Source organism: Triticum aestivum, chromosome 5D, assembly GCF_018294505.1.
Source record: "Triticum aestivum cultivar Chinese Spring chromosome 5D, IWGSC CS RefSeq v2.1, whole genome shotgun sequence".
NCBI lineage: Eukaryota > Viridiplantae > Streptophyta > Magnoliopsida > Poales > Poaceae > Triticum > Triticum aestivum.
Window position 1 is genome coordinate 376,627,751 of NC_057808.1, and position 8,787 is coordinate 376,636,537.

An 8,787-nucleotide genomic window follows, 5' to 3' on the forward strand; every position below is an offset into this window, starting at 1 on the left:
CAACATGTGTGTTATTTGCCAGACTAAGTAGTCAAACATGCTTGGTTTGATGAAAAAAAGTCTGGTACCGCCTAAAACTTGCCTTATTTTTAAGTAGTAGTTGCCTGCTTTGATCAGAAAACAAGCAAGGGTGGTGCCTCTGTTGTCTTGTCTTTGTTATGAAATGTGGTAGATGGACTTGCCTAGTATTTGTCAGTTAGTTGCTCAATGTATATTTATTACCTGCCTATCTACCTATTGCACAAATGCATATTAGTACTTCCTTGGTTGGTTTTATGCAGCTTGTTCTTGTATTTTTTACCCACTGCTGAATTGCCTGTGTGTTTGTTGTGTTAGTTGCTTGTACAGGAGGATGAAATGCCTAAATCTCCATTTGAGTTGCCTGGTGAAAGAAATAAAACTGTTTTCGGTACTGTTCTTAGGTAACAAGGATTAACCACAATTCCGACTTAATTGAATGCAGGGCGTATGATGCACATCATGTCAGACTTCTATGGGACAAAGCTAATTGTGCCTTATGTAACTAAGCACATTACGAACCTCAAGACGGAATTGAACAAGGATGCTACAAGAGAAGGCGATATGATAGAGACAGTAGCATACTTCAAAGATCAGCAAAAAGAAGATCTAGACTTTTTTTACAAGATAAAGTATGATGAAGAAGACAGAGTGGATAACATTTTCCGAGTCGATGGTGCAGCAAGGAAGGCATACGTGGAAGCTTATCAGGATTGCATCTCCTTTGACACAACATACATGACTAACATGTACAACATACCCTTTGCGCCATTTATTGGAATTAATTGACATGGGCAGTCATTTATGTTGGGCTGTGGTTTTGTTAGGCAAGAGTTGGCCTCTAGTTTTGATTGGCTATTCCAGACCTTTCTTGAAGCAATGCATGGAGTAGCACCAACCAACATCATAACTGACCAAGACATCACAATGGCACAGTCAATTAAAAAGATCTTCCCTACAAGTGTGCACCGCTGTTGTCGCTGGCATATTATGAAGAAAGCACAAGAGAAGCTTGGTGCATTGTTGGGACGAAACCCTGGCTTGTCCAACGATTTCAACAATTGTGTTGACTTTAGCTTGACGCCAAAGGAGTTTGAGGCAGGATGGTGTGAGCTGATGATGAAGTATGAGGCTATGACTGACTCCCACTTCGAGAATCTATACAAGTACCGAGAAACATGGGTGCCATGTTACTTCAAGCACCAATTCTTCCCTTTCTTGCAGTCAACTCAACGCAGCGAGGGGTTCAACGCTGTCCTTAAGCGTTATGTGAACCCACACAAGTTCATCTTGAACTTCATGAAGCAATATCAGAAAATCCAAACACACATACTAGTTCGAGAGGGTGCGAAGGATTACAGGACGGGACATTTGTAGAGTGAAATGTGGTCATCTTACCCAATTGAAAAGCAAGCCTACAATTCATACACTAGAGACTTGTACGAGAAGTTCCGTGATGAGTTTCAGTTGACTATAAGGTACAACGTGCGGCCCCACGGTGAACACTTGTATGATCTTTACCCCAATCAAGAATGGATTGCTAAATATGGTTCTAGGAGCTATTTTTTGACTGTTGAAACTAGTGCTGGAGACTACAGATGTGAGTGTTGCAAGTTTGATAGGGACGGTATGCTTTGCTGCCATATATTGAAGGTTTTCAATCATCTTGGGGTTGATGAAATCCCAACGCAGTACATCAAAAGAAGATGGACACCTCTAGCAATCCCGGATGCACCCCCTGCTGTTGAGGATCAACCTGATGAGATGCCGGCACAATTGAAGAAAGAACTCCGGCATGCAAATTTGATGATGGATTTTGGTGGACTTTCTAGGGTTGCTAATGCACAGATGCTGTGACGGATATTGTAAAGAAGCATATACGTGGAGCACGTCACGAAATAAAGAATCTCAGCATGTCAAGGAAAAAGAAAACAGCAGCCCCTCCCAGTGGACCCACTGGTGGGCCTCCGCCATCAGCTGGTGGTCCTGTGCCACCAATGACAAATGCTTCGGCGAGTAGTGGCAACGCACCACCACCTGATGCGCAAGCCCCTGCTAGTGCTAGGCAGCGTCAAACTACTTCTGCCCCACAGCCAAAAATGCAGCATCACTAACTACAAACTGTATGGGGCAGGGTGTGCATCCACACGCAACAGTTGGTGTTGCGCCACTGCACAAGGGGTCTGTGGTGCCAAGCTCGTGCGCTGGAGGGCAATCGCCAGGATATGTCCCTTGAAGTAGGCGATCTGCACCACAACCCAGGGGCCCTGCACCACAACTGTTGGGAACTCCGACACTAAACAGTGGGCCTAGGCAAATACTGAGGGGGGCTCCACGACAACTGTTCAGACCTGCAACACTAACCAGAGAGCCTGCACCAACAATGATGAGGACTCCCCAACCAAGCTACTGTCCTGCACTACCACCTAGGGGGAATGTACCACCATACACGGGTACTACAACAGCAGACATGAGCCGTCTTACAAATGCTGGCCTTGCAGCATTGCCTACAGATTCTGCAACAATTGCTTGTGGTTATGGGCTGCGTCCAACTTCTACTACTGTACAACAAACACATGTTGCCCCACTTTCATCTTCTTTGGCGCAACCTCCTGCTGGACATGCACGCCAACCACTCAACATAGAAACCCTACATGCAGCTGTTGCAGCTGCGCAAGGTGCTTCTAGTACACCTGACCCCCAGTTCCTAGAGACCCCCCAAAATCAACTACAAAAGGGAGAGCGAAGTCGAAAAGGTTGCAATCAGCACTCGAGCTACATCTGAAGAGGAAAAACAAGTGTAGCTATTGTGGGTCTTTCAACCACAAGTGCACTGTGCACCACAAGATTGGCATGATGAACACCACAGGAATGGCAAAAACAGATGGAGTTTCGATTATCAAGACAAAAAAATGAGTGATGACTAGATGCCCGAAGATATGTTAGGAACGACATTTGCTATTTTTCTGTACGAACCTACTTGTTTACCCTCATTTGGATTACTGTTTTTCATGCAAAAAAGACAAGTTGCTTTTTAAGGCTATAAGTTTCAAAAATGCTCTGGATAACTGTATTGGTATTTTGGATTGCATGATTATATAGTTTAGATCGCCTAATACAGTTTAGATTGCCTAATACTACAGTTTGAATTGCCTACTTGCAACAAATGTTGTAGTTAAATCTGGGTGTTCCATGTCTGCATTTTTGCATAGAAATGTAGGCAATTTCTGTTTGGTGTAGTTGCAAGTTACAGAATGGTTTTAGGAAACTCCTTGTTTGTTCAAAAAATTACACACGACTTCTGGAAAAAGGCTGATGATGCAAATAATCTTCATGTAAAAATAATGCTGGCAAACGCGACCAAAGAAAAGTCAGTAAGAAACATGAATGGAAAAAAACTGACCTAAGCTAACTTCAGTACAGCTTCCTGATGGCCCACAAGTATAGGGGATCAATTGTAGCTCTTTTCGATAAGTAAGAGTGTCGAACCCAACAAGGAGCAGAAGGAAATGACAAGTAGTTTTCAGTAAGGTAGTGTCTGCAAGTGCTGAAATAGTAAGTAGTGGAGTAGTTTGATAGCAGCAAGTAATGATAATTGTAACAAGTATGCAGCAATATAGCCCAATCCTTTTGAGGCAAAGGACAGGCCAAAACGGTCTCTTATGATAAGCAAAGTGTTCTTGAGGGGACACGGGAATTTCATCTAGTCACTTTCATCATGTTGGTTTAATTCGTGTTCGCTACTTTGATAGTTTGATATGTGGCTGGACCGGTGCTTAGGTGATGTTCTTACTTGAGCAAACCTCCTACTTATGATTAACCCTCCCACAAGCATCCGCAACTACGAGAAAAGTATTAAGAATAAATTCTAACCATAGCATTAAACTCTTGGGCCCAATCGGTCCCTTACGGAATAGCGCATAAACTGGGGTTTAAGCTTCTGTCACTCTCGCAACCCACCATCTATTTACTAATCCACAATGCATTCCCTTAGGCCCAAATATGGTGAAGTATCATGTAGTCGACATTCACATGACACCACTAAGGGAATCACAACATACATACCATCAAAATATCGAACACATATCAAATTCACATGATTACTTGCAACACGATTTATCCCGTGACCTCAAGAACGAAAGTAACTACTCAGAAATAGTAAACATGCTCATGATCAGAGGAGTATTAAATAGCATCATGTATCTGAACATATAATCTTCCACCAAATAAACCATATAGTAATCAACTACAAGATGTACTCAACACTACTAGCCACCCCCTAGCACCAATCTATAGTTCCGGTAACAAGATTGAATACAAGAGATGAACTAGGGTTTGGGATGAGATGGTGTTGTTGAAGATGTTGATGGAGATTGCCCTCCCCAAGATGGGAGAGTTGTTGGTGATGATGATGACGATGATTTCCCCCTCCGGGAGGGGAGTTCCCCCGGCAGAATCGCTCCGCCGGAGGGCAAAAGTGCTCCTGCCCAAGTTCCGCCTCGAGATGGCGGCGCTCCGCCCCGAAAGTCCTCTCCTCATTTTTTTCTAGGTAAAAATGACTTATATACCAGAAGATGGGCACCGGAGGTGGGCCGAGGAGGCCACAACCCACCAGGGCGCACCTGGGGGGCCTGGCGCACCCAGGTGGGTTGTGCCCACCTGGTGGCCCCCCTCTGGTAGTTATTGGCTCCAATGTTTCTTAAATATTCCACAAAAAATCCCCGTGAAGTTTCAACTTGTTTGGAGTTGTGGAGAATAGGTGACCTGACGTAGCTTTTTCAGGACCAGATTTCTAGCTGCCAGAATTCTCCCTCTTGGTGTGTACCTTGCAAATTATGAGAGAAAAGGCATTAGAATTACTCCAAAAAGCATTATTATGAATAAAAACATTGTAAATAACAGTAAGAAAACATGATGCAAAATGGACGTATCACTTCCCATGGCGCCTTGTTGCGCTTGGTTTTAACCCACGTGTTTGTCAGCTGCTTCCTGATATTTGGAACATCCTCTGCTGTGAATCTTGGAACGCTCCTTCCCTCCCACCCATTTGCAATTGAGAGAGCAAAAATGTCACTGTCGAATCTAAGCAATAATAGAGAATGTTTCAGGTCAGCTATGAAACAAGTATTGATTTGTTGGGAGTTTGTTTTGGAGTTTGTTTGAGAATTGATGCTTACTTATTAGTTTCTTTTGGCACATCAATGTTTTTTAGTGTGAAATCATCCAATGAGATGTGATACTTCAGATAGTGCTCTTCCCACAGAGCCCGAAAACTAGCAACCATAATCCTTGCGCAGACATCTAGAGTCTTGTCCTGAAGTGTCCTCCACGAATCAAGCACCTCGAACCTTCGATCCCTTATATTCATGTTGAAGACCCAATAATGGTTGCCTGTAACTTTCTTTGACTTGTCAATATGCTCTAACACAGGGAACATTATCTGTGGGAAAAAGGGCAGAAAAAAAAGCTAGGGTAAGAACATAGTCTGTAGGCAACTTGAAGAGATTAGAAAGCATGTAAAGTTTTCTCATGCTATGCGAAAAGGCTAGGTGTTACAGAAACTTGTAAATTGTGATTCTGCACTCTGGCAACTTTGTACATGTGCTGAAACTAGTACTCTTCTATTCACATGTGGGTGGGAAAAAAGAATAGGAAAAGAATACTACAGTGGAAATTCGAGAAACATTGACTTACCATATCTTTCCGGTCCAAGTGATTTGATTTCTTGAATCGGGAAATAATCACTTGGCTGTTCATATCATTGGAGGGGAAGCTCATCTGTTGCATCCTTGTCTGTAAAACAAAAAAAGGTGGTTAGAAATGACCAAGTAGGAACTAAGAACAAAAAATGGAAAACCTGAAGTAGTAATGACTCCTAGTCCTTTTTCTTACCGAGAACCTCAGGGGCATGACAACCTTCTTGGAGTCTGCTGGCAAATTCATCATTATGGACAGTATGTCAATTTCCATTACATGTGTCAAGACATATCCTTCTTTTTTCATAGAGTTTGCGAGCTCCCTCACCGAGACATCGTATCCATTGTAGTCAATTACCTTCGGGCTGCGATAAACAAGAAAACACCAAAAAAGGACAACCATGAGAAAATAGTAACCAAGCTGCCTACTGCTGTACTTTTGATTGCCTAGAAATAGATCATGTTTTGCCTAAGGAACAGAAACTGGGGGTTGCGACAAATTTGCATGAATTGTTACTGCCTGAAAAGTGCATTCTAGTTAGCATATATATGGCATGGGAAATTATGTTACTGCCTAAAAGTGCATTGTGGTTAGCATATATTTGGCATGGGGGGATTATGTTACTATTGTATCGGGCTATTTTTGCCTGCTTCTTTTACTTTGGATTGCCTATGAATACAGCCTGAATTGCCTGAAAAGTGCATTCTAATTGCCTAGAAAACATGTAAAAAATGCCTCAGAAAAAATGTCATACCTAGTATCTTCCTCTGGTGATTCTTCTTCATTCAATCTCCCATGCGGGATGACCGATGCATATAGCCTGCTTCTTCAGGTTTGCATATGTACACTTTCCTCTCGTTATAGTCCATGAATGGTGGCCTCGTGCAAGGAGGTGGCTTGATAATCCTTCTCTCAAATTGATGTGGGACCATCTCTCTTGAGCTACTGCTGCTATAAATATTGCTGCCTGATCCCACTACTACTTGGTTGTGGGCAACTTTTTCAGGTGTCTGGTAAATGTTCCCAACTATGCCTTCAAGATCCACAACATGATCGTCGTCAATTATTTCAATGAGTGGTTTCTTAGGTACTTGATACTGCAAGGACTCATGCTCACGCATCATAGCCTGTTCTTCTGCATGTGCATACACTTCATCTATGCCTTCAAGATTAACAACTTTTTCATCTTCAATTATTTCAATGACTGGTTGCTTGGTTACTTGATATTGCAAGGACTCATGCTCATCCAAATCATTTTCCCTGGCATCTCGATCTGCTCCATCATCTACATGTGCTGTAGGAAAATCGTATTTGAAAATATCAAAACCTGGAGCTGGGCAGTATTCATCACTATGAAAAACATTTGAGCTTTCACTTCTGCTATGCTGAAAATGTTGTCCATCCATCTCTGCTGGAATATGATTTGCTGACTTGCGTTGCAGATCATTGCTAGATGGGGCAACACACCTTGCTAAGAGCTCACTGACATCTAGAACATTTATTTCCAGTGGAGACGGTCCTCCTTGCCTTGTGAACCCGCTAAAATGCATGGGCGGACTGACCCCCTTGTTTGACTCAGTAAAATTGATATCCTTCAGCTGGGGAGAGGGGGATGATTGGGCAACTGTAGGTATTACAGCAGGCAACTTGCCCTGAGCTTTTAGCAACTTTGCTTCCGAACTTTGTTTCATGTTGCCGCCGATGACATCTTCCATCCCTCCAACCTCTGTGATTGACACTGGAGGTATATTCTCCTGACCTGCATCTAATGGTACAGCCTGTTGTGATGGTTTGTAATGTAGCATTTTGCCCCTCTGGGTGTCATTGGTTGATTGCATTCCATTCCCTCGAACAAGATATTGTGCTTGGCCATTTAGACTACTTAGCGGTTGCCTCCCACTAGGGTTTCCACTAGGGATTGCTCTGCTTACTCGCAATGATGGGTCCTGTTTCATTTGAGCCGTTCCTCCTGCTGTAGGTTGAACTGACGCCTGTGCAATACTTTCCTGAAAAACAGATGAACTTGCTTCCTCCCTAGAATGACTTGGTATAATTTGTGAGGCACTTGCTTCCTGTTTTGAAACTGCCCCTGGTGAAACTACAAAATTTCCATCTTTGCCCCTGGTGAAATCTGGGTGTCATGGTGTTGAGCTTGATGGTGTATTGGTTTCAAGTTGGTTCTTGTGTGTGCTAGAACTTGCCTCTTTTGTATGATGTATTGCCTCATGTTGCAACTGAAAATGCCCATATGTATTCATGGCTGACTTTGTTTCCTTTCCATCTTGCAGTTGTTGACCATTTTGGGCACGCATAGCTCGCAGTTCCTCTACTGTTTCTGTCACCACCGTTGGCTCTGAAACAAAACTGACACTCTTTTTCTTCTTTGGTGGTGGAAGTGGTGGTACACCAACTTTCTTGGGTTCATGTAGAGCCCCTATTTCCCTCATGATTTTCTTGCGAACCCACTTGGGGCATACCTCCTCAAGGTTTAATGGCATCCCCAGTTCCATATCTTTTGCTCTCAACAACTCTTGAAACATTTTGCTTGCTAGCACTGCAATAGGCTGCTCGTAGAGATCTAACATTTCTTTCACTTCAAACATGTGGATCTGTGGCATTTTGCAGTAACTTTCCTCATCCATCATAACAACATCTCTCACAGATATGCTAACTGCCTCGTCAAGCCCCTTTGGCTTCATATCCTTTTTCTTTTCAAGTAAATATTGAAGTGTGGATTGTTCATCATCAGTCTCTGTTTCCTCACCTACAGCATCCTCGTTCCCACCATTGTTTCCGCCATTGCCACTGTTGCCACCAGAATTGTTGTCATCCTCGTCTTCCTCATCACCCTGAATATCATCATCCCCCGTGTCTTTGTCTTTGTCATTGCCTTCGCTTTCTTCGTCAGTATCGTCTTCCTTTTCTTCATCCTCGTCTTTTTTTTCTTCCTCCTCCTCTTCGTCCTCCTTATCCTCCTTGCTTTCATCCATTACTGATCCCCTCTCCTGAAAAGTTGCTTCTCCCTCCTCATTGTCGTTGCATCCAGCATTTTCAACTACAAAGTCGTCACCA